Here is a 27,257-nt window from a genome sequence, read left to right on the forward strand (position 1 = left end):
CTTTGAAAAGACTTTTTTCCCAAAGAAAAGGGTACATTGAGGAAATGCCTATTTCTTCCCTCCCTCCCTCCCTCCCTCCCTCCTTCGCTCCCTTTCTCCCTTCCTTCCATCCCTCTTTTCTTTCCTCTCTTACCTTTTTGGGATGTGGAATTGTCAGTAGTTGACACCTAGGACTGCTGCAGTTAGCTTGGACACATTGGGAGAGACATCTTGGGAGTCTAAGGATACAGGTAGAAAACCTAAAAGTCCTTGGATCCTTGAAGTCAAGTTGAACCATTCCTTCCACCTAATTTCTTGTATATGAGATGACTGATCCTTTCCTGTTTCCATTTCTTATAGTTTTTTTCTTCTGTTCCTTGTCGCGCTGAGCATTCTGATAGACACCCAACCCCTTGTATTATTTTAAGTTACCTGCAACTTCTGCCAATCAACGATACCCTTACCATGTTTTTGTGTTGTTGTTTTTTTTTTAACATCTTCTCCATGGAATTTTTATATTTAACCAAAATCTTTCGTTAGTGATTCATAAACATTGGCAAAGGCACATAACGTGATTGATATGAAAACCACATTTTCTCCTAAAATTTTATCCTGGAGTGAAGGTGGCAGCACTGGGCAGTATTTTTCAGCAGCGGGTTTAACTGTGGTAAACACTGGATGGTTTGGACCAATGATTTCTTAAAGGAAATACCCCGGGCCATGTACATTACATTTATTTGGCTAGTCTTTTTTTACAACAATGTCTTGCTGATAAAAGTAACATTTTGACATTTTTTTTTTCTTATTGGCTTTGTTTTCCTGTTCAACCTTTCAAAATAAATGCATGAAAAAATCCTTCGCTTTTGTAGAACTGCTTTCCCCCTAGTACTGAAGTGATTGAGGACTGTTTACTAGTATTTATCTAAGACTTTGAATCAGGTTGAGAAACTTTGCCACAGGTTATTAAATCATGTGGTGGCTGCATTAGTTGGCTGAAATAAAGTATATTTAGTGTGCGTGCGCACGTGTGTGTGTGTGTGTGTGTGTGTGTGTGTGTGTGTGTGTCTGTCTGTCTGTCTGCATTAGATTTAGGAGAAGAGCTCTTTCTCTCAGACTTGCCTCCCTCTTTATCCTCCAGATTCGTCTTATAAACATGGACAGGTATTTATTTCATGCTCTCTTTTTATAGATAATGTAGGTGCCAGTGTCGTTCACTGCTACAAAGTGCTATCTTTTTTTTTTCCAAATTGTTGACAGTATTATGGATGTTCCCCCTCCCCTTCTTTGCAAATGTTATCTATTTTTAACAGCCTTATTGAGATAAGATTCACATACCATACAATTCACCCATTTAAGATGAAATGGTTTCTAATATGTTCACAGAATTATGCAGCCAACACCACAGTTAATTTTAGAACGTTTTCATCGCACCGAAAAGAAACCTTGTGTGCACTAGTAGGCACTCTCCATTTCCTCCTAGTCCTTTCCCTTTCCCCTGGGTTCTAGGCAACCGCTAATGTGTTTTCTGTCTCTGTGAATTTGCCTATTCTAGGTGTTTTGTATAAATGGACTCATACAATATGTGTTTTGTACCTGGCTTCTTTCACCTAGCATGTTTCTAAGATCCATCCCTGTTGTGGCACATCTCAGTTCTTCATTACCTTTTATTGCAGAATAGTATTCCATTGTGTGGCTCTACCACATTTTATTTATCCATTCTTCAGTTCAGGGCATTGGCTTTCCACTTCTTGGCTGTTATGCATTACCTAGTATTGTGATCTGAACTTACCCTTTACTCCCTTCACTTGGCATCCAAACTTGCAAAGTCAAAGAGACTAACTCTGCTGTCTCCCTCTGATTGTATCCAGCATTTAAATATGACATTTCCATGGGTGAGACTTTGGTAACTGACCACTTAATTCCTTAAAATGTGTTCATAGCTTCACACAAAACTGAAAGAATGAAGGAAAGAAAACTCAGCACACAACCAAATACAAATGTCCACACACATAAATCCCTGGTTTTAAAAAGTTAGAGAAATTCACATGTGAAAACATTACTTTTAACACAGATGGTTATTGTAAACCTGGGTTTAGATTTAAATTGGAAAAAATACCCCGAGGTGTTTAATGTTTATCCTCGAATGTCCAGGATAAGACCATGATGACAGCTACCAACTTATTTTTTATGATCTTGGAAAGACATGAGAGGAGTAAATTTTTATCATGCGTCACACACACAGATTTGCGTACCTCTTTCACCTCCCCATTTAGAATTTGGTGAGGGTAGCAGGGAATTCTTTCCTTATTTGTTTTTCTCGGAACAGGAGAAGGAACTGTCTGTGCATTTATGTGTTTGTATTTTCTCCTCAGAAGGGAAGTCAGCACTGGACCCATTTTCACTCAGACACAGCAGCAGCTCTGTAGTGGGTGTCCCTTACCTGCTGCCTGGAGCCCAGAGCTGAGCTGCTTTTTAAGTTTCCTGCAGGATGTGGTGATACATACAAGGACTATTCATTAGGTTGATTACTTACCTGTGTGTTTTAATTCCATAACTAATGGGCTCTGTCTCCCTCTGATACCCATTCTGCAGCCCATTAGGTTTGTGTAGGTAACTTGTAGGTCACACTTGAATGGCCACCGAGAACACCAGAATGACCAGTGTAATTCTTTTCTATTGCCAGAATTTTGAGGAATAATTGACCTAATAAGAGTAAACACATGACACGGGATTGGTTGAACAGGTAATGTGAATGAGATTTCCTGGACCTCCCCCCGCCCCTTTTTCTTCTTATTACAGTGTCTGGGATTTTAGATTCCCCTAAATGGAAACATTACCTGTTACAATTGCATTACTTTATTTTAATACAGTTGTGCTTGATTGCCTAACAGTGAATTAGCTGTGAACAAGGCTCAAGCTATCTATCTTTTATAGAAAATTAAATCAACAATTTGTGAGGCTCTGCCAATTGCCAGGGAGTGTGCTGAATAAAATACAATGGCTACTTCCAATCACATCATTGTCCAGGTGCAGATAAAGACATTTTTAACACGGGAGGATAAGCTTCGTGATGGGTTTTTATTAAACACTAGAGGCCCAGTGCACAAAATTGTGTGCGGGTAGGGTTCCTAGGGCCATCTTCCGCCCGCTCACCAGTCCCCAGTCCCGCACCATCGCCACCCACCCCGGTTCCCTGTGGTTCCCTGTTGGCCATCCAACGATCGGAGCCTGCGGGCTTGGGGGAGGGACCGAGAGGTGGTCAATGCGCCTCATAGCGACTGGTCGATTGGTCGTTCTGCCGTTACGGTTGCTGGCCTTTTATTATATAGGATTGTACATCTATTTCTAAGCACAGTCCTTGACATGTAGTAGGCACAACAAATATTTGTTGAATGAATGAATAGATAATCAATCATAACATTGTATTAAAGAGCTATAACGGAAGTGTGAGGGGCATGGAAAGAACTGGCGATGCCCTGTTGAGGGAGGAAGTTTCAGGTATATATGTCTTTTAACTGGGTTGTGATAACCAGGCAGATAAGAGCAGGGAACTAAATTATGACAATTACTTGTCATGTTACAAACATCATGGTGGATGAGTTATTTTAACACATATTAAGAGCAAGGTAGTATTGTATTATATCATTATATTATGTTATATACTATTATAACATATCAGTAGATAGTATAATACAGTAATCCTTTTATTATTGTGTTATTATTATACAAAGGGGGAAACTGAAGTTTGGCAAAAATAGGTAACTACTCCAAGGTCAAAGAGCTTCCAATAGTGGGCCAGTTTTTGAACTCAAGGATATCTGTCACCCCTTTCCACATGAGTGACAAGTCACTTTCCAAATAGCAGCCAAATATCCGATTTCAAGATGAAGAAAACCACAGAAACCTGCCTCTTCCTTTCTAGTTAAAATGTATCAAAAGTTTCTTTATATAATACTGCCTCTCCTGGCACTCAGCATTCCCTTTTTAGTGCCTCCCACCTAGGCGATTCCTCTTGGTGCTCCCTCCCTTCAGGTGTCAGATCCCAGCCACCAAATGTGAGGAGCCCTAGCCACATGGCATCCCAGCTGCTAGCTGTGTGAGTGAAGATTCTTCAGATAATTCTAGACTTCAGCCATACGAGTCTCTTTGAGCTGTGTAACTCTTCCTAGCTGGTTCCCAGACATTGTGGAGCAAAGAGAAGCCAACTTTATTGTGCCCTGTCTAAAATTCTGACCCACAGGACCCAGAGAAAACATGATGGCTGGAGCTGCAGCAGTCTTCTAGTGACCATGAGGAAAAGGGCTTAAGAATTGCTGAAGTGTCAGCCTGGACATTAAGTTGTATGCATGCATATGAGCATAACCAATGGACACAGACTGGCGGGGCGGCGGGGGGCGGGGGGGGGGCGGTGAGGGCATGTGCTGGGGGTTGGGGGCAGCCAGGGAGAGGTCAATGGGGGAAAAAGGAGACTTAGGTAATACATTGAACAATAAAGAATTAAAAAAAATAAAGAAAAGTAGCCACTTACTAGGAACTTCTTGTTAAGTCTTCTCTTACATTTTTATGTGGTTAGGGGAGCACCAGATGATGGTTCTGCATAGGTAAAGACTATGAATATTTCAGTATTGAGATCCCTTTGACAAAGATGCAACCTCTGTTTAGAGAACCCTTATAAACAGGAGTAGGATGCTCCTTATCTGGAGAGTATTGTTGGCACACAGAATGAATATTGGGCACTTCTAAATGCTGGGGCTTGAATTTTAAGTAAAAACTTAAGAGATTACTTAAAATGGTTTATATAAATTGTGGGCATACACAAGACTTGGAAACCATGAAATTTCTAAATCGACTCCTTTGGAATGCATAGAGGTCTTCTGCCTTAGCCCCAGGGTCTGACCCTGGTGGAGGAGGCTGCTCAGCCTCTTTCCAGAGAGGAGGGATAGAGTACTTTATGTCCCATTTCACCGACACAGGGCTGAATCCCCATCTCTCCCAAATCGTATATAATCCTATATAATAAAAGGCTAATATGCAAGTAGACCGAATGGCAGAGCAACCGAACAAATGGTTGCATTGACATGTGCTGACCACCATGGGGTGTGCGTGGAACATGGCGGGCGTCAGCTGCAGCGGGATGGTGGAGCAGGTAAGCAGGGGCTCCAGACCGAGGCGGGGTGCGGTTGCTGTCATCGGGCGAGCCTCTGGTGGTTACTGAAAATTCTTTGCTCCCACGCGACGTAGTCCTGCCCGGCGCTCGCACCTGCTGCCGTTGCCAGTCCTGCTTGCACCCTCAGCCAGCGCTGGAGCCGCTGCTCGCACCCGCTGCTGGCGCCTGGCGCTGGTCCTGATCACTTGGCACCATCAGCGGGTGTGAGCGGTGGCTGCCGGCCCAGATATCCCCTGAGGGCTTCTCCACTTCCCCCTGTTCCTGAGGGGCACTTGGGCAGCAGTCGCTGCTCATACCCACTGACAGCACCAGCCCTGCTTGCACCTGCTGCTGGCGGTGCCCTGAATCATTCCGCGCCATCAGTGGGTGCTAGCGGGGCTGGCACTGTCAGCACACAGGAGCGGCGGCAGCGGGATGGGGCTGCCAGCAGACAGGACCAGGGGCCATGGGAGGAGAGGCCGGGTGGGGGCGAGGAGGATGGGCTGAGACCCACTCTTGTGACCACCACAGCCTCACAGCCCACAGTTCCTTTCAAGGTGCATGAATTCGTGCACTGGGCCCCTGGAAGTAATATAATTCAAATAATCATCCAAGAACTCTCAACCCCTATGCCACTCCATGCACAGAATTAATCTGAGGTGTATCATAGACCTATATGTAATCTTAGAGCCAAAAATCTTCTGATAGAAAGTTTTGGAATAAATAAAGATTTCTTGAACAATTATAGTTTTATCAAAAAGTGGTAACTATAAAAACTATTGATAAACTGACTTCATCATAATTAAAAATTAATTTTGCTCATAACACCATTAAAATAATGAACAGATACACTACATATTGGGAAAAAATATTCACAACATATATATCTGAAAAACAATGTGCGTATTGAATATTTTAAAAAATCCTACAAATCAGCAGTGAAAAGGTGAACAATCTAATTTTTTAAAATGGACAAAAAAATTGAACAGACATCTTACAAAATAAGTTATCCAGAGTGTCAATAAATACTCAAAGGCTCATGGGATTATGAGCTTGTAAGGAAGTTGCATACAAAAGAATCGTACTCAGTAATAATAAACAACTACAGATCCATGCAACAATATGGGTGAATCTCAAAAACATTACGCTGAGAGAAAGAAGCCAGAATAAAAAAATCTGCATACATTCTGGTTCTATTTATATGAAGTCAGAGAATAGGAAAAAAAATGTCTGATGGTAGAATTAGAGGTTGCCTAGGGATGGGAGGATAAATTGAGTAGAAAGGCACATTAGAGAATTTTTTATTCTGACAGCTGTGTCTTATATTTTGTTTTTAGTGTTGGTTGCACAAGTATTTGCAATTGTGAGTACTCATTGTACGGAACACCTAAGGTCTTTGTTTTTATTGTATGTCGTTTTTACTTCACTTTTGAAAATGATGCACACAAAAGTCGTGGTAATTTTCTCATCAGAATTCTTCTAGTGATGAAAGAGCAGAAATCCAGATTGAATAGATATATTTCCTTCCCTTGGAACTTCATGAGATTATTTGGGTTTTATTTCTGGACAGGCAAAATTGACACTGAACATTTAAAATTTTCCTGAAATGTTCTGCTTGTATAAAGCTCTCACCTGTACTGTGGCATATCTTCAAAGAGAGAAGGAGGAGTGTCTCCAAAGGCTCATGGGATTATGAGTTTGTAAGGAAGTTGCTGTAGCTGATGCACACTGTGTGATTGAGCACCTGTGGGCAGGTGCTGACAGGCACTCAAGGCCTACTCGTTGAGGGAATGAACTGGCAAAAGATGAGGTGTTTGGGGGACTGAGTGAATATTATAAAATATATTGAGAAGTTCAGATTTCATGTAGGCAACAGGTATTATGGAAGTTTTAAAGCAGGAAAGTGATTTTCCTGCCCTCACATTGACTAGCTTTGTGGAGAGTAAGCTAAAATTTGGAGAAACTGGTGGCAGGGATATTATTGTTTGAATGTGGTGTTTCTGTAATAGATTTTAATATTTTACCAGAGTTTGATGCATAATTACAAAATGGGATTCAGACCTTTGTCCCTTGAAATGTACCGTGAAGCTCATCTTTCACTTGCTAATTTGATGCTTTTGTACCTGATTAGTATTATATAATTACTAGAGGCCTGGTGCACGAAATTCGTGCACTTGAGGCGGGGGGGTGTCCTTCAGCCTGGCCTGTGCCCTCTCGCAGTCCAGGAGCCCTGGGGGGATGTCTGACTGATAGCTTAGTGGGCCTAAGCCATCAGTCGGACATTCTTAGCATTGCCACGGAGGTGGGAGAGGCTCCCATCACTGCAGCTGTGATCGCCAGCCATGAGCCCAGCTTCTGGCTGAGCGGCGCTCCCCCTGTGGGAGCACACTGACCACCAGGGGGTAGCTCCTGCGTTGAGTGTCTGCCCCCTGGTGGTCAGTGTGCATCATAGTGACCTGTCATTCCACCATTCAGTCATTTGCATATAAGCCTTTTATTATGTAGGATACGCTGTAGATGAGGCCCCTAGAACCATAAAAAATGCAAAAAATTCACTGTTAACTCATTCTTGAATTGCCCCCACTTAAAATCAAATTGCGCCCCCTGTGGGGCATGTGCTACACCTTGGGAACCACTGGGCTTGACACTTTTCCTCTCTGAGCTTCATTTCTGAATACATACACATATACCATGGGAATTGTAATTTCTTCTCTGCCTACCTCACTAGGTTGTCATAAGGAGGTTCTGAGCTAATAAACCTATAAATATTTCATCAAGTAAGTGATGTCTAAATGAGAAGGGATTGTTATTTTTAAGCCCATGGGTACCTTTGCAGGTAGCAGGTGCTGATTAGGGGAGGAGGGCCTGATTGTTTCCTGAGACTATAGCTATGGAAGCTTTGCAGAGGGTTCCGCAGGCCTTGGAGGGGCGGGCTCTGGCCAGAAGCCCTGTAGCGGTGGTTGTCTCTGGAGGCACTGGCAGGGGGCGAGGTGTTAGGGGGGGCTAGGGAGGTGGTGAGACCAAAGGGGGAATATCTGTCAAACCTTCCCACTTGGCACCATTCTGTAAATTGTATGTGGCTGTTTTGCAGCTGTACCTGCTCAGGACAGGGTTCCAATCTCCGGGAGCAGGGTTGGGGCCAGGCCAGGGCAGAGCCAGGTGGGCTAGGAGGGCAGGTTTAGCCATGCTGCCAGCAAGGTTCAGCGCTCTTCTGCTGTGGAGATGGTGCTGCTGGTGTGGGGGGAAAGGGTATGACCCTGGGGGGCTGCTCAGGCCTGCCTCCACCCGGGTCTGGAGTTGTAGGGAGGAGAGGCATGCCTGGCCCCAGTGGAGGGGGCCTGGCAGTAGCTGATGGGTGGTCCCTGGCATGCTATTGTTGTGGGCGCCCCTGGCTGGGGTTGGGGGGGAAGAGATCAAGAGTTGGAGGTGCAGGCTGCAACTACCTCCAAGGCAGCCTCCCCATCCCCCTGGGGGTGTGGAAGCTGGGGTAGGGTGTCCATGCAGGGGGATTGGAAAAGCTCCCCATGGCTGCTTCCTTTTCCTTCTTTGCAGTATGGGCTCCTGTCAGGCACTCTCCTCAGACCTCCGGGAACTTGGCTCCAGCCGCCTGCCCCCTGCTGCGCGCGCAGCCTCCTGCTGGTCTGTCAATATGCAAATTGGTTGTTACTGGGACACCATAACGGATAATTAGCATATTACCTCTTTATATGTATAGATTAGTCTTTCAGGCAACTATAAATGATCTTTTGCAAAGTTTTAAAGTTTGAAATATTAACTTGTGGTATTTCACTGTGAAATATTTTGCTTTATCCCTTCCCTATTTGAAATAGAAAAGCTGTCATGTTCTGTGTATCTTCTGAAATTTTGCATTGATATTGTAAGACATTTAAAAAATTCATAAAAACCCTTCATAGTGAATTTGTAGACAATTGAAAAGTGAAGAGAAAACCTCAAACAAAAATTGGAGAAGAAAGCCACATTTTTTTCTTTTAGGGAATTACTGCTTTTGGAAATATATTTTAAAGTTTTAGCAAACACCTTTTCAGAAAATGATTTATTTAAACAAAATTACTATGCCAAGGTAAGGCTTATACCAGTAACATAGCAACTGTAGGTACACATGTAATTTTATGAGAAAGATGGCAAGAAAAATTTCTTGAGCTTGAAAGGAATGCCTTGCCAATTCAATAATGTAAAATATCACACATGAAGGAAAACCACTGGTTACGATGGTGATTCTTTTAACATTTTAATTTAATATGATTTTGTCATTCATGTTTTAAAAAAAAAGAACTTTAGGAATTATTAAAAGAGCATACCAGTCACTTAGTTGTTATATACATAACATTTTTAAAAAAGGAAACATTTTTTAAAAAAGGGAAAAAAAATGATGAAAACAGATGACTGTATTATTTGACTAAAGACTTACTCATACACAATTTCATTTAAAAGGAACCAAAGGTGATGGAGTGAAAATATGTGGTTTGGCATTTGAGTGTCATAAAGCAAAGTTAATATACTTTATTCAGTAAAGCTTTTTGAAAACTGAACTAATCCTCAGGAAGTTAAATACTTTTTTGTTGTTGTTGCTCAAGGTAATTAATTCTGTAGGTATAAGAATCCTGTTTCATTTTGTGAATACTTAATGAAATGAGATGCACTACTTTTTTTTTAAAAATAAGTGCATTTTAGGGGCCATTCATTAAGTTGCATCGGTTCAATCCCAAGGTCCCAAACCATAAAAAATTAAATATCGCCTAATTTTGACTTTTCCCAATATAACACATTTAACATCTACTTTGTGTATTCTTAAGTATATGCTACTTCTTAAAATTATAAAATCAGTGGAATTTTTAATCAGTGGAATTTAAAATCAGTAAATTCCACTGATTTTAAATTCCACTAATTAAAAATTCCACGGATTTTAAATTAGCATGTTGTTATTAAGCACTGTATAAAACTAACAATGATGAATATGTAGCCTGGTGTTAGATTGTTTGTGATTTTGAAGGTATAGGGAGTAGTGTCAGTTCTTTTTAAATTTTTTTTAAATTAAATTTATTGGGGTGTCATTGGTTCATACGATTACACAGGATTCAGGTATGGGTTTCTATGTTACAAGGTCTGTATTTGCACTGTGTGCTCACCACCCAACATCAAATCTTTTTTTGTCACCATATGTTCGGACCCCCTTCACCCTCCTCCCCTTTCCTCGGGCAACCACCACACTGCTGTTTTGTCCATGAGTTTCTGATTTATATACCACATATTCTGATCTTAAGCAAGATAATCTTTCTGAACTTGTTTTTTGTTTTGTTAATCTTCACACTAGGATTTTTTCATTGATTTGTAAGAGAATGGAAGGGGGGGGGGAGAGAGAGAGAGAAACATCTATGTGAGAGAGACACATCAATTGGTTTTCTCCCACATGTGCCTCAACCAGGGCTGGGGATCCAGCCTACAACCAAGGGCAGGTTCAGAATTGAACCTGGACCCTTCAGTCTGCATGCTCATGCTCTATCCACTGAGTCCAACCGGCTAGCTCTGATCTTGTTTTAACACTGCTGTTCTTAGAGTGTAGTACAGAGAGGGTACCCAGTCAGACTGGTTTGCTCCAGACTAAGGGGTTTCCTGGGTCATGAGACTAGTGTTCTAACTAGTTGTGTCCCAGGGAAGCCAGACAGTTTGGTCACTCTATGTCCTCAAGATCCTTTCAGTGGTTCTGCGAGTTCAAAATTATTTTCATAGTAATACTAAGACATTTTTTGTTCCTTTCACTCTCATTCTCATTCAAGTATACAGTGCAGTTTCCAGAGGCTACCAGAGGTATATTACAACAAATTGAATTCAGAAGCAGGTAGGAGAATCCAGCTGTCTTCTATTAATTCAGACATAGAAAGATTTGCAAAAATGTAAAGCAATGCCAGTCTTCTCACTGAATTTTCTTTGTTTTGAAAAGATCATAGTTTTCATAAACTATATTAATTTTATTTATTTTTAAATAAGTTAATAAATGTAATATAGATATTTATTTTAATTTGTAATAAGTACCAAGAAACCTACATAAACAAAGGTTTCTTGGGGATCTTCAATACTCTTAAATAGTATAAAAGGGTTCTAAGACCAAAAAGTTTGAGAAACACTGCATTAGAATTTTTCCGTATGAAAGAAGGAACTTTTACTTGTGAACAGTATCATATCCTAAGCCTTTTAGCAGGCTGTGTTTATGGGAATCCTCATCTCACTCCTAGCACCTCTGTGTTTAGCCATGCTGCTTCCCCATGCCCTATTTTTCATACATGTAAAGGAGGGTGCTGTCAGTTAACTCTGGCTTACCCTCACTCTAAATCACAATGGCTAAAACTTAAAAGGAGCAGAAAAAAAACCCAAAACATTCATGGTAACTCAAAGGGACGAAACAGTTCCATCAAACTAAACAACCATCCTATTTAATGGAAAGAATCTTAGAAATAGTAGGGGTACCTTTGTTTCCTCAAAACTGGCTGTATTTTGCCATTACTGCTATTAGCATATTCGCTATTGTTAATATTAATGAATATAAATATACCACAGGACTTCACCTAGCAGTGTGAGACCAGAAAGAATTCCTGTTTTCTTCACTTTATGGGTCTGAGTTATTGTTAGTACTGACAGAGTCTAAGCCACATGGCTCTGGGAGAGCTCATCCTAGTATTGCTTCTGTGATGATGGCCCCTGGAGAACTGGTTCATAGGGACCAACATGAAGACCTGGCGGGGGCTTTGCAGCAGTTGAATATTGTTGACCACACAACCCTAGCGGAATGTGTTCTTTGTTTTTCAACCTAAACACTTTCTGGAGAGTGATAAATTATGGTAGACATTGGATTATGATTATGGCCACAAAATCTGTATATATAAAAGCCTAAGTGACCATCGCAACCGTACGGAGTACCGAAAAGCTGCATGGGGCAACCAGGCCGGCAGGGGGTTAGTGAGGGGCGACCAAACGACCAAGCAGCAGGCTGTGTGGGGCAACCAGGCCCGCAGTGGGGGAAGTTGGGGCGACCAGGCCAGCAGAGGGGGGCAGTGAGGGGTGACCAGGCAGGGGGGGAGGAGCAGTTGGGAGTGACCAGGCCAGGAGGGGGTGCAGTTAGGGGTGATAAGGCAGGCAGGCAGGCAGGCAGGTGAGCAATTAGGAGCCAGTGGTCCCGGATTATGAGAGGGATTTCTGACTGCCGGTTTAGGCCCGATCCCTAGGATCGGGCCTAAACTGGCAGTCGGACATCCCCGGAGGGGTCCTGGATTGGAGAGGGTGCAGGCTGAGCTAAGGGGACCCCCCCACCATGCATAAATTTTGTGTCCCGGTCCTCTAGTCTTTAATATGAACTAAGGGGGATAAAGATCCATAGGCAGCAAACTAGTGATCTGATAATCTTCGTGTTGCAATGAATTAGCACAGAGCTTCTTTTAAAAAAGTCAATTACTTTGAGAGCTTTTTTAAAAAAGTCAATTACTTTTAGAAAGTTGTTTGACAAATCTTTAATACCAGATGGTTCTGGTGGTGCAATGGCATTTTGCTATTTTACTAAACATTAGACCTCAGTATCTTTTCATGGCAGTAAAAATGCATCAAGAATCTAATTTTAATGTGACTATGCCATGATTTATTTATTTCATCTCTATTGTTGTTTCCACTTGGCATGTATGCATTTAGATTTCTAGAAATTGAAATGCAGAATCAAAGGGTACATGCATTTTTAAGAATTTTGATGCACATTGTTAAATTATCCCCCTGAAAGGTGGTGATAATTTATAATTCCATAGGAATGTTTGAAAATATTGTTTCTCCATAATTTTGAAGACCTGGGATTATCCTCCTTTGAAATCTTTGCCAATAATAAGGACATTAATAGGGACAACCTAACTCTGCTTATTATCAGATCCTACCTCAGACTATTTGACTTAGTCAATCTACCTCAGAGCTCCAGAATTTCTTTTTCTTATAGAGCCGAGATCTTCTCCATAAGAATATAAAGAACATCTTACTAGGAGTTGAAAGATAGGGGTTCAAGTCCTAGTTTTGCCACTCACTCTATGGTCATGGCATGCTATTTAACATCCTTGAATCCTGGTTTTTAAATAGCACAAGATGGTTTTAAAGACTGGATGAGCAAATGAATGTGTAATGGACTATTATGTTATCACATCGTTTTTGTGGTCTTGGAGCCTGGGATTGAACCAAGTGTAAACTGACATTGTTATCACTGTTATAGTACCAAAGAGTTGGACCATAAAGACTCAAGTGCATAATGAACTTCTCTTGGGGGGTCAGGGGCCCCATTTTGTTTGCAGCATATGGTTCTCAGGATCTCTCTTTATTCTGTTCTCAAGGGCCCCTTTAAAGATCAGGATGTGCTCAGGTTTGAAGGCAGTGGTTTGTCTCTTATATTTGATAGTTAGTATATATGACCAGCTATTGGCCAGCTACTCTTAATGAGATCAATCTCAGTAGTCTAGTTCAGCAATTTTCAACCGGTGTGCCATAAGAATTTTTAAAACATGCAATACCTGACTACTAGTATTTAGTCAGGAGCACTGACTTCTTTTCCCTTAGATTGTCAAGTAAAAAAATGACAACTGCCAACACAACAATAACTACCTGGTGTGAATAAATCAAAATTATACCTATGTGCCGCAGAATTTTGGTAATTATTTCATGTGTGGCATGAGATGAAAAATGTTGAAAATCACTGGTGTAGTGGATTGATGTGCTAGATAGTAATAGGAAGCAAGAAAGGTCAGCCCATCTATAAAAGACGTGCTTTGTTGTTGAAAACATTTTTTCCCCCTAATTCCAGCTCACGTACTTGTGATACACATCTACAATTTATAAAGGACAAAAGAATTCATAAACTGGTGTACTTAACAGAAAGCACACCTTGTTGCTCTTTAGAGATTTTTTAAGAAACAACAACTGTACCTGCTTGGAAAACCATTTAAATTATTTAACTAAGATTATGACGTTAAGAGACATATTTTAGTAACAGCACATAATTTTAATGAATTTTGTTATAAAAATACCATGTTTGTGTGACATTACATTTTCATACAGCAAAGGTATGGAAAGAAAGATTCAGGAAGATCAAAGTGTGTGAAACACACTGGACTCTGTGCCTAACAGATGTAGCTGTTAAAAATAACACATGCTTTAGCCTCATATTTAATGTGCCCCATCAAGGCTTGGTTTGAAGCAAGTCACCTTTTTTGACAAATACGCCTTCTCCTTTTCTTAGAATGGTACCTATTAGCTAATGGTGCATCTCAGAACATTGGAAGAAACTCAAGGTATGTGTTGTGGAGCAAGGGAAATTTAGAGGGAAACAGAGGGAACTAGAAAAAGCCTTTATCCAGGGAGCTTGATAATGGACATTTGCCGCTACTGAACGTCTAGCTGGAGAGATGCTCTAGCATTTTAATGTGACTTGCAGGCAGGGTGTGGCTTTTGATCAGGAGCTGACATTAATGATCAGGGTCAGCTGTGGTTAAAGCTTGTTATTTCCATCATAAGAGGATCATCAGGGGAAAAAGTCAGCATATTTCAATACTGTAAACTGTTTTGGGCTGGTTCAGCCATTTGGCAGCCCTATAAACGGAGTAGGGTTTCATTGAAAGAATGAGAACTGAGAAATATATGTTCTTCGCTTTCCAGCTGAGGTGCTTGCTGTTCCAATGTAGAACTAGCTTCTGAGTGCTAATTTTAAGAATTGGATCTTGTTACTTTTTTTCCTGAAAATATTATAAATATCATAAATAAATATTCTAAAATATGAGAAACGTTTGGCATATAGATATATTTTTTTGGTGTGAGCTAAATGTAATGATTACGTAGAAACAATAAAAGGGAAAAAGGCCACTTATCAGCTCCATATTGGTAATTGGTACCATCAGTATAAAGTGAGGATGGGTTCGAAGTGATTTTTAAGATCATTCTCAGTTCTAACGTTCTGCTATATTATTAGTTCTTTTTAATACCTAAGTCTTATATTTTTTATTCAGATGTTTAATGAGATAGAGTGGTATTTCTGTCAGGATCCTGGTAGGGAGCAGTGACATTCTTTGAAAAGTTTAACTGAGAAGAGTTTCATGAAGGGACTCTTTAAAGAGGCATGGCCGGGGTAAGGGAACCGAGACAGGATGGTGAGGCACCCGGAGCCTATTACGAGCACCATGTTATTGTCTCTAGACCAGGGGTCCTCAAACGTTTTAAACAGGGGGCCAGTTCACTGTCCCCCAGACCGTTGGAGGGCCGGACTATAGTTTAAAAAAAAAAACTATGGACAAATTCCTATGCACACTGCACATATCTTATTTTGAAGTAAAAAAACAAAACGGCAAAAACACCCGCATGTGGCCCGCGGGCCGTAGTTTGAGGATGCCTGCTCTAGACCTCAAGGTCTTAAATGGAAATAACCCCGGGGCCACTGAAGAGGGTACCTGAGGGAGGTAGACACCACCACTGTCAGATCTGGGGTGTGGTGGGTAGAGAAAATACCTATCCTCTCTCTTCTCCAATCTTCTGACATGGAGGATGCTATGGGAAGATTTTGTGGAACAGGCTAAGAGGTGGAATATGTCACTTAGGCTCACCTTCTATTTGGCTAGTGTCTGGACGTACCTAATTGTAGAGGATGGTGGGGAATGTAGTTCTTCTATGAGCCTAGAAAGAAGAGGACAATATCAGGGTTAGTGATTACCCGCAGGAGGATCAAGAATGACTCCCCATTTTCTGACCAGAGCACCTGGTGGATTGTTGGGCTTTCTTCTCTTCTGTTGGTAACGTTATCCATAATAACTGACAGCTTTTCCTCTCATTTCTACTTCCTTTTCACAGGCTCTTTCTTGGTTACAATCAGCATATACAGTTCTTATACAACTCTCCCATTTCACCTTCCCCAAATTTCTCTTTTCATTTACCCTGCTTTATTTTATTTCCTTCATAATATTTATCACTATATGAAAGCATGTTTAATTGTTTCCTGTCCTCGTTGGTATTTAAAGCTTTAAAGGGCAGTGACTTTTCCATATTCTTTACTGTATATTTGTTCTTAGAACAGTGAATGACCCACAGTAGGTTCTCAGAATTTCTGATTAGAGGAAGTATCACAGGATTCCATGAGCCATCTTAACCATTGCACCATTATTCTTTCTTCCTATTCTTATATATGCCTACTGGGTGTTCTCTCTATTGCATCACTTCTGTTTCTCTCCTTATAGCTTTTCCTTTGCTCTCTCCAGTTTGATTTTTATTTTGCCATACAGACTTCCTAGTTAGCCTAATGAAAGAGGTCTCACTGGTGGAACCAGAAGCATCCTAAAGTCTTAACAGTCCATGTTCCATTTTTAACTTCCTTTACAAATTGTCAGGTTTCCATCTAATGGTTGCTATTTATTTGTTGCTGACGCCTTCAAAGTTCCTTTACTATTGTCCCCATTCAACTTCTGTTACAATCTCTTGCCTCATCTCAGGACTCAACTTCTGTTCAGGCCAGTTTGTTCTCTTGAGATCTTGTAACAGTTTTGGAAGTTTTTTCTCTATCACCAGTCCTCCTCTCTTTTAGCTACATAACTTTATCTAGACAGTCAGAAATAATAGGTAAGGATCAAGTATTTACTAGGTGTTCTTTTTCTTCCTTAACTCTGACTTTACTCTTTCAGTTTTCCATTGTTGTATAGCAAACCACCTGAACTTAGGGTGTAAAACAACAGCTACTGTATTATATTCATGGATTTTGTGTAGCTGGAATTCAGCATCTTTGCTCCAGAATGTCTGGGTTCTCATCTGGGAATGTTCAAAATGCTGGGATTGATTTGAGTGGCTGAGTGTTGGGAGCTGGCTTCTTTATTGACATGTCTGGTGGCTGGGCCGAGTGATTCGAAGGCTTGGACTATTACCAGACTTGCCTACACATGGCCTCTTCATGTGGCTTGGGCTGTGACAGCTGGATCTGGGAGGAAGCATCTGGAGACAGAATGTTCCATGAGACTGAGGCAGAAGCTTCGAGGCTTCTTCCTAACTAGTCTCAGAAATCATGCAGTGACACCTCCATAGCATTCTTTTGATTACAAACAAGTCACAAAAGCTGGCCTGGGTTCAAGGGGAGGGAGGTTCAGTTCTGCCTCTGGATGGGGGAATAGCAAGGCCATACTGAGAAAAGCAATATGGGATGGAAGATTATATTGTGGGTCATTATTGGAAAATACAATCTGCTACATTGATCTATATATCATTGATGGGGTTTTCTCTGTTTACCTCAATGAGGTTGAAATGCCCTGAGGCCTTGTTACTCAAAGTGTCATCCAGGGACAAGAAGCATCAGTATCACCTGAAGATTTATTAGAAATATAGGATCTCAGACCACTGAGTCAGAATCTGCATTGGTAAGATCTCCAGATATTCATTTACACTTTACAGTTTGAGAAATTCTGCCCTAGGGGACATGGACCATGATGTGGGCTTGCTAATATCCACCCAATAACAAATGCTGAGGGAATAGCTGAACTGATCTGGATTAAATTCCTATTTACAAGCAGAATTTCTATACTTTAAATTATGTGTTTCATACTATTTTGACTTTATTATGTTAATTGCAAGCTTGCTTATCTTTTTAGGAATAGTATATTTATCTTCAATATGTATCTTCATATTGTATTATAATGCACAATCCTAGCTTTAATAATTAGTCCTTAAGCTCCTTGACTGAGGAAGGTTTGGAATAATGATGTACTTTGGTATGTATTATAATGCTATTTTGAATAATTTGTAAGATCAAAAAGTTAGTTTCGTTTGGATTTTACATTTCCCTTAAACTATTTTTTAATTGTTGGAATTTATAAAGCTTTTTCTCTTCTGTGACAGCTGTTAGTAGATAATCTATTTTCTTCTGAATGAAAGAATATGATTTTTAATTTGTTCCTTATGACTTAATTTAAGATACCCTGACTCATTCCGAAAACTTTTAAAAACCTGAGAAATGTATATATACATAGAGTTCAATTCATAGGTTCCATTTACTCATGTTTTCTTTAAATAGTCATCTTTTTAAAATTTGTTTTGGAGTAAGGGAATAAATATCCAAAAAGTCATTTTGATTGGCACATTACTTTTTAGGCAGTTTTTCTCAAATTATAATTTCCAGACTACTACTATTTGCAGCATCTGAAATGCTTGTTAAAACTGCAGATTTCTGATCCCCATCCCAGTCTTTTTGAATCAGGCTCTCTGGAGTTGAAACACGGAAAAGTCTCTCTGGTTGGGACCTAATTTCTTTGGCACACTAAAGTTTGCAACCTACTTTATGTTAGTCTTATGATCATATCTCAAGTTATTTATCATGGGAATAAGTGGGTCTTGGGATACTGGCAGGGAACAATCGCTTGTCAAATTCATATTTTTCCTGGGAACTCTAACATTGAAAGATAATTTAATTGGAAGTCACTTTAGAGATTATCTAGTAAAATTTTTGTAATTTTACAGATTATGAAACTGAGCCCCCAAAAGCGTAAATTACTTTTCAAAAGTCATATTAATTAGTAGCAAAGCTATGACCAGAACCCAAATCTTGTGTCAACCAAGCTAGGTTTCTCCTTTTTTTTGCTAAGATGAGGTAGGTTCACCTTATCTGTAAGTGTGACAATTAGGTATGTTAATGAAAAGATCATAAAAGAAATCCCAAGGATTTAATCATAAGGCATCTATTGCTCTGCTTGAATTGGCCATGTTAATAAATTGAATGTTTGCAGCATTTGATCTTATTAAGGCTTTAGTCATCTGATTTAAGTTTTTTCTCAGAGATTTTCTTCTATGTCCTCATAAACCTTCTCATGGTTCAGGAAAAATTACTAGATAAAATGCCTTACCATGAAAAGCCATATATTGATCAGTTATATAATGCACAGAATTTATAAAATAAAAATGCAGGAGAAGCAAAACTAAGCCTTTTACGAAAATATGAGAGGATTTATTTTATTTATTTGTATTTTTTTCCTGGATTCTCACAGAGTAAACAGTATATGATTATAATATTGAGAGAGGTCCTCAACAACAGTCATATTGTTATTACAGTAATGAGCTTTCTTGGGTCTCTTTTTGTGTAATCTCTTTCATCATAGGCCAATAGGTTAACACTTTGTACAGTTGAATTAAAAAAAAAAAAAAAGTCCTATTAGGGACCCAAATAATGGAGGCCTGGCTTAATGGAGGCAGGGATTGGTAATGGAGATTAGGGAAAATTAGTGGAACTAAACTGGATGCATAGGAAATCTTTCAGTCTTTGGGAAATTCTCCTAGAATTTTATTTTTTGCAATGTATATTTTATAAGAATCAGGCAGCAGAGTTTTGGAGATTATGCTCTCTAATTAAGGAACTAAATTGGTGATGTCCAGTGTAACTAATTCATTTGTTTTAGCAATTAATTGAATTGTGATTCAAGATGGCATAATCCCCCCTTTTTCTCCCCTCCCCTCCCCTCCCCTCCCCTCCCCTCCCCACCTCTTCCCTCCCCTCCCCTCCCCTCCCTTCCCCTCCCCACCTCTTCCCTCCCCTCCCCACCTCTCCCCTCCCCTGCCCTCCCCTCTCCTTCTGTCCCCTCCCTCCCCTCCCTTGTTTTTTTCCTTCCTTCCTTTCTTCCTTCTTTCTGGAGGACCCATTCATTCCCTTCATAAACTAGATTCTGCAAACATACCTTTAGTATTATCAATTTCCAGGGAATTGTTACATGCTGTTGAGACTCAGAAGTCATTCAGAGGGTCATTGTTGAATGAAATGACAGCCAAACCCAATATAAATCTGGAGTTTATCAGATTTATATTTTGGTTTAGCTGACATCCTTCTCAGCATCTCTTAATTTCCAAGCACTAACACAATTCACATAAAAATTATGATAACATATTGACAGTAAAAAGTACTATAGAAATATTGATAAAATACTGACTGTCCAAAAAGAGTAAAAATTTTTCCTGCCTTTGAAATAATTGAAGGCTTGGGGTATATTTTAGTTGCTTAAAAATTGTATTTATTGATTTTAGAGAGAGAAAAAGGGGAGAGGGAGAGAGATAGAAACATCAATGAGAGAGAAACATCTATTGGTTGCCTCCTGCACACCCCCTACCAGGGATGGAGCCTGCAACCCAGGCATGTGCCCTAACAGGGAATCAGACCTGTGACCTCTTTAGTGTATTGGGACAATGCTCAACCAACTGACACACACTGACTGGCTTAGCTACTTTTTAATCTTCATGAATTTTATCCAAATGCCTTTCATAGACTTACGCTTCTTCAATATAAATAGAGTGTTTTGTTAACAAATACAGATTGGAATCTGTTTTCCTCTATTTTCCAGGCTTCTGAACTGTTTTTGCATTCCCTAACCATTGTGCTGTAGGGATATCATTGCAATACCCCTGAGGTTCAGGAAAGATTTGGAAATCATCTTCATGTAATAATATCTGTCTATTCTAAAGGTAAAATGGATCCAGGCAATGTGTTCAAATGGCACCTTGATATAATAAATGTTGGAGAAAGCAACACAGTGAAATGGTGATTCTCAAAACGTGTTTTCATGGAACTTTAGTGAGCTAAGATATAGTTGTTGTACCACTAAAGTATAATGAGAGTTTTCAATATTACATGTACATTTATTCTCACATGCATTAATATAATATTTTGTCAGTGTCTCTCCCAGACTTTTACTAAGTTTAATTAAAGTAGTTTAAAACTGAAACGACATTTAAAACTTATTACTGCTTTTCTATGTTATGTTGAAATTGCAACCAATTTAGCATAACATAATTAATATGTAGTTAACCTCAGTTTGTTATTTATTACGTTATTTGGCACATTTTTCCTGGCAAAAAAAAAAGCTACCTTGCTCTGCTCTCATGCCTTAATAGATTTGAGAATCACTGCAGTAAAATAATTTTGGGTGTCACAATGATAAATGGAATGTCTCCAAAGCATACATTTTTTAGAATATCTGGCACAGAATTTTCAAGAAAATCTTAGTAATTCTTGTTGGAACTCCTTTTAAAATGACTTTCTACAGATTTTCATTTTAAACCAAGTCAAACACAGTTTAGTCTTTTCTTAGTGACTGATGTTTATTATTACCATCCTATAAAGACTAGAATTTTATATTTGTTGCAGGGCTTTACCGTTTATAAGGGCACTCATAGACATGATCTCATCTGAAACTCCCTGTGCCCCACACTGCTCACTTTCCCCTTCCACTTACACTCTGACGAAGATTAGGAAACCCTCTAACCTGGTTTATAGCATTGGGTGTCAAATATGGCTCGAAGACCCCGCTTGGTGAGTAGGGAGTGTGGCCTTTGTGATCGCTGTTTCCATGCTCAGAGGCTATTTGGCTTCATTCTGGATTCTTGGCAGTGTTTGGGTTGAGTGATGGAGCTGGAAGAGTTGACCAGACGAGAGGGGAATTATGCAGCTGGATTTCTGGCATAGATCATTGTTTTCTAAAATCCCCTCTGAAATGCTGTCTGAGGGCCTGTGTGAAGACTTAACTAAAAGATAAGTTTAATATATGCTTAATGCTCTATTAAACATAAATATCCTACATACTTGTGTTGAATTTTGGAAAATAATTTGAGAAATACAGTATATTTTCCATTTGGTTCCTGGAATGAGAGAATGGTCAATGTGCAGGGCTCTGTATCATAGAGGGAAATTAATGAAATGTTTTCTTAAATTATTTATATGTGTTTTCTTAAATTGCACACACACACACACACACACACACACATGTTTATTAATTTCAGAGAGGAAGGGAGAGGGAGATAGAGGTAGAAACATCACTGATGAGAGAGAATCATTGATCAGCTGCCTTCTGCACGACACGCCCCCTACTGGGGATCGAGCCAGCAACCTGGGCATAAGAGTGAAGGGGAAGCTAATTCATGTAGGTAGGGGTAGTACTGTGGGACTAGGGCCCATGTGGTTGGTGCAGAAAGAGCAAGGTATAAAACATTGAAAGCCTGAAAGATCGATAAGGCCAGGCCATATAGGGCTTTGTAGGCCACGGTCAGGAGTTCAGATTTTATCACTTTCCTATATAGTAGGTTGAGGCAATATAAGTTCTCCATACCCTTGTTTCCCAGAACTGCCCTGCAGTTCTCTGAGTGAATAGGATACTCACTGTCTTCAAGCATGTCTTGGGCGTTTGCACTTCATATCCTTTGCTCAAGCCTGAGCTGTCTCACTTCTAATGCCTTCTGTCACACCACCAGCATGACAATCCTCCCACCTTTTCAAGACCACCACGAGTCCCTAAAAATTCTTTATCCCCTCACTATATCCTTCATTCATGTAATTTTTCATAAAAAAAAAGTATTGAAAATATACTTTGTGCCAGCCATTGTGCTGGTGGTTAAGGAGACAAAGATGAATTAAGATAGACAAGTCTGCCTCGAGAACTGACAGTGCCTTGGGAGGCAGAACAATAAATTTGGCATTCAGGTAAAACAACCTGGAATTTGTGTTGAGAAGAAAGGACACACTGTTCCTGAGTCAGAATGATTGGCGAAGATGAGCCCTAATTTATTTGGGGTCACCTAGTCTATGTGGGAAGAGAGGAAGAAAATCACTTTTAGGGAAGTAAGCTGAGACCTGGAGAGGGAAAAAAATAGCTAAGGGGAAATGTGGCATGGTGAGAGAAGGGAATTCTAGACAGAATCAATGACTTTCAAAGGCCTGAAGCTATAAAGAGCTTGACAACATCTAAGGAAAACCTAAACTGAACAACAGGCCCCTAATTCTGGGGCAGTAGTGAGGCGAGAAAGGAGTGTGGCTTTTGTGATAGCTCCTTCCATACTTAGAGGCTATTTGGCTTAATTCTGGAGTCTTAGCAGTTGAGTGCTTGAGGGTTGTTTGACAGGACTAGTTGATGCAGGCCTTGAAAGCTATGGTAGGGAGTGTGGTTTTAAGTGATATGTGCAATGAGAAGCAATTGAAGTGTTTTAGACAAAAGAGTGACATGATTTTATTTGAGGTTGAGACTGCCATCTGTTCATCAAAATCCAGTTGTCTTTTCTCCCTGGGCATGCAGCCAGATTCCATTTCCTGCCCCTCTTGGCTGTTAGCTGTGCATTCGACCCATGGAAGTAAGTGGTAGTGGTGAATACCGGACTAAGGCTAGCTCATAACACCCTCCCATGTGGGCTTCCTTCTGCTGTTTCCCCTTCTGACTGGGCAAACCTGGGAGCCGTATAGAAATGGCAGGGCACCATCAGCCTGGACACCTGCATGTCTGTGTGGAACCAAACCTCCTGTCAGCTGGCATAGAACTGTCCTGAACTTTCATGTGAGCAAGAAAGAAGTACCTGATTTTTGAGCTGTTCATTCATGCTTGGTCCATTTGTTACCACATTCCAGTTTATCTAAAATTAATGTGATGTTTTGAAAGAACAGTTTTGGCTGCTGTGCTTTGTGAAAATGTGAGGCAGTGTGAACAATAGCAACGGCCAAAGTGAAGTCCTATTGTGATGGAGACTAGGGAGATTTCAGTTAAAACAGATTTTAGGTAATTTTGGATGTAAAATCAACAGCTCCTACTGATAGTTTGCTGTACATAGTAAGATTTGAGTGTAAAAAACACTCACTTAATTTGATTCTTAACTGCCATATCACTCACTTTCTGGACTTTCCATAGCACATCTTATTGAATACCTTTAGGCATATATTTTATTTGACTAGAATGCTCTCAGTTGGAGGCCAAATAAACCATGTCTTTGAGAATTTTTTATTAATCATGGTGTGTAGTACAGTACTTTTTAAAATTAACTTTTAAAAAAATTAATATAATTATGAATACAAGGATAGGCTCTCAGATTTTCTGTATAGAATTATTGAAGGTCACATGACCCAGCTCTTACCTTGCCAACAATATTACCTCAATCTGGCTTAAATTTTAATTGCCTTCTAAGGGAGAGGTTTAGCTGTGTTAAATTTCATTCTACCTATGTTCTAGAGGGGAAAGTAACACCATGGAGCTTGGGGTTTGAGTATTTGCAATAGAAGGTATGGAGAAATGTCAAAGGCATGTGGGCTAATCCTCACTACCCTCCCCATCACTTGCAAGTGCCCCCAGTAGCCATTGCTCTTTGCTCAGAGTTGCTGAATGCCTCAGTGACCACTGTTTCCATCCAGAGTTAGGCATTCATCTGGGAGAATCATTATGATCTATGGGAGTCTCAAGGTAGGAAGTAGTTTCTGTAATCCAAATGAGCAATGATGAGGTCTGTAACTAAGAAAGTGGCAGTCCAGTAGTTTTTGATGGAGTTTTTGGGGTTTTCTATGTACAATATCATGTTGTTGCAGAAGACCAAGAAGACCAAGGACGCTTCTGAGGAAGTTGGAGGGACACTGTTTAATAACGCCAGCGGACTCAGGGAACAGCCTTCCAAATCTGAGTGAAGGAACACGCATGGGGCCCTTCCTTATATCTCCCTCCCTGTGCTCTTTGTCCCACAAGCATGGATTATGCTTCCGGTCCTTTTCTTGGGCCTTGCAAGAAGGCCCCCAGGTGTTGGGGGTCTCCAGGCCATATCTGGTGGTCTGGCCTGGCATCAGAGTTAGGAGCCCTCACTCTGGGCAGTGTACTGTCCACAGTCCAATGGCCTCTGTAACCAGTTCTGCAAGACTAGTATCTGGGAAGGCGGTAGTGACTTAATTATAGGTTATCAGGAATGTACACTGAGCTTACTAGCTTGGATTCAGATCACTAGCCCCAAATATCAGGGTTACATTGGAATTAGTCCTTTTAGCCTCCTCAATGTCATCTGCGAATAAGGACAGTTTTACTTTTTCTTTTCCAATTTGGATGCCTTTTATTTCTTCTTCTTGTCTGATCTCAATGGCTAGTACTTCCAATACTATGTCAAACAGGAGTGGTGAGAGTGGGCATCCCTGTCTTGTTCCTGTCTTAGGGGAAATGGTTTTAGTTTTTGCCCATTGAGTAGAAAACAGAAACATCAATCAGAAAGGATATATGCACCCCTCTGTTCATAGCAGCACAATTTACAATAGCTAAGATTTGGAAACAGCCTAAGTGCCCATCAGCAGATGAGTGGATTAGAAAACTGTGGTACATCTACACAGTGGAATACTATGCTGTTATAAAAAAGAAGGAATTCTTACCATTTGCAGCAGCATGGATCGAACTGGAGAGCATTATGCTAAGTGAAATAAGCCAGTCAGTGAAAGAAAAATACCACATGATCTCACTCATTTGTGGATAATAAAGAACATTATAAACTGATGAACAAAAATAGATACAGAGGCAGAGAAACATAAAACAGACAGTCAAACTACAGTGGGAACACTGGCAAGGTTGGGGGGGGAGGTAAGAGATCAACCAAAGGACTTGTATGCATGCATATAAGCATAACCAGTGGACGCAAGACCCTGGGGGGTGGGGGTGGGGGTGAGGGCATGCACCGGGGGGTAGGAGAGGCTGGGGGAAGGTCAATGGGGAAAAAGAAAAGGAGACATATGTACTACTATTTGTAATACTTTAAACAATAAAATAAAATAAAAATAAAATGAAAAAGAAAGAAAGAAAGTGGCAGTGGAAATAGAAGATCCATGCATCCATACCTCTGAGCCTATTTTGTTTGTTAGTTTATTTTGTTCATTAGATTCCACATATAAGTGAGATCATGTGATATTTGTCTTTCTCTAGCTGGCTTATTTCACTTACCATAATAGTCCTCAGGTCAATTTTCTTTTTAGTTACAGCCAGAATTTCTTTAAGATCGTAAAGACTAAGTGTGGTGAAAGGACTCTGGTGATGTTTTTTTGTAAGATATTGCCCCATAGGTTCAAGGGCTGTTTATATGTGCAGAGCATCTAGGTGGGTGTAAAATTAGCATCTGGAGACACTGTAGTTGTTAAGACTTCCCTGTGAGGCTTAGCATGTATGTAGTTGGTGGTAGAAGTCCAAATGGAAAGGAGCGAGGGTACAGATTTGATTACAGTAGAAAAGCTACAGTCAGAGCTGTATTTACTGAGAACAAATGCTATTTGGTAAGGTGTACCTAACTTTTATTTCTGTGTTACTTGACACCAGATTTGTGAGATATTTGACCAACATGAATTAGAAAGGATGAGATTCCCCTCCCCCATCATGTTCCATAAAGGCCAGTGACCTGTGAAAATATAGAATAAATTAAGGGCCTGAGAAGAAAAATATGACTAACTTTTCGATCTGATATATTTTTTGGAAATAATTACTATTTCCACATTAACATGTTGTTTTTTCAACATTGTTTTCAAATAAATATACTGAAATTTAAATTAATATACATATTAATATATGACCTTTAAAGTAGATAAATGTAACGATTTTACTGTAATGTAGACTTGATACTTAAGAACAAATTTCAAACAAAACCATCATTTCTCTTCTGCTGTAATACTGAATATAGTCCTGGGGTTTTCTAAATAAGCATTCATTTTCTAAAGAAGATGAAACAGAAAGACACTAAACAAAGAGGTGGAAAGAATTAAATGTAAGAATAATCTTTTCAGTGTGAAAGGATGAAACTTGAGAAGGAAAGCAATATATAAAATCATGATGTTAGATTAAGATAGAACAAATGTGAGTTAGTTTTTCAAGTTAATAAAAATAGAAACTTGGAGTTTTCAATGAAGCGTAAAAAGTCTAATTAAAGGCCGAAATAAGTTTATGTACTGAGTGCACTATGGGACTTATTCCTCTCTTAGCATAGTAGTATGGAAGTGAGATGTAAATGAGTTTTAAAAAAGGGCAACAGGCATGTACAGAAGGTCCATACTGAGTTGTTACAGGAAACTAGAAATGTTTCTGGGGTTTACTTGCTCCATAAGAGTTCTTTTAGAGATAAAATACCAAGTAGAATATATAAATGCACTTCTTTTGCAGTTTGACGAAATGTATACTTTGTATGATTTTCTTATTCTTATCATATTTAAAGTTCTTATTCTATCTTAAGTGAATTTTTTAGTCCTGTCATTCATGAATTTATACCTCATATGAAATACTGATATCTCATAATATCTTAAACAATTTTAAATTTATAGCCAAAAGTGGAAATAAAA

The 27,257-nt window shown here is 39.8% G+C and overlaps 1 protein-coding gene across 1 annotated transcript in view; it reads left to right on the forward strand.

Annotated features, from left to right (window-relative positions):
- The window catches only part of ADAMTS3 (ADAM metallopeptidase with thrombospondin type 1 motif 3), a 231,747-nt gene that overhangs the window by 79,102 nt on the left and 125,388 nt on the right, over nt 1–27,257 (forward strand). The gene's annotated exons all lie outside the window — the stretch shown is intronic.

The sequence above is a fragment of the Eptesicus fuscus genome, chromosome 2, assembly GCF_027574615.1.
Source record: "Eptesicus fuscus isolate TK198812 chromosome 2, DD_ASM_mEF_20220401, whole genome shotgun sequence".
NCBI classification, from domain to species: domain Eukaryota; kingdom Metazoa; phylum Chordata; class Mammalia; order Chiroptera; family Vespertilionidae; genus Eptesicus; species Eptesicus fuscus.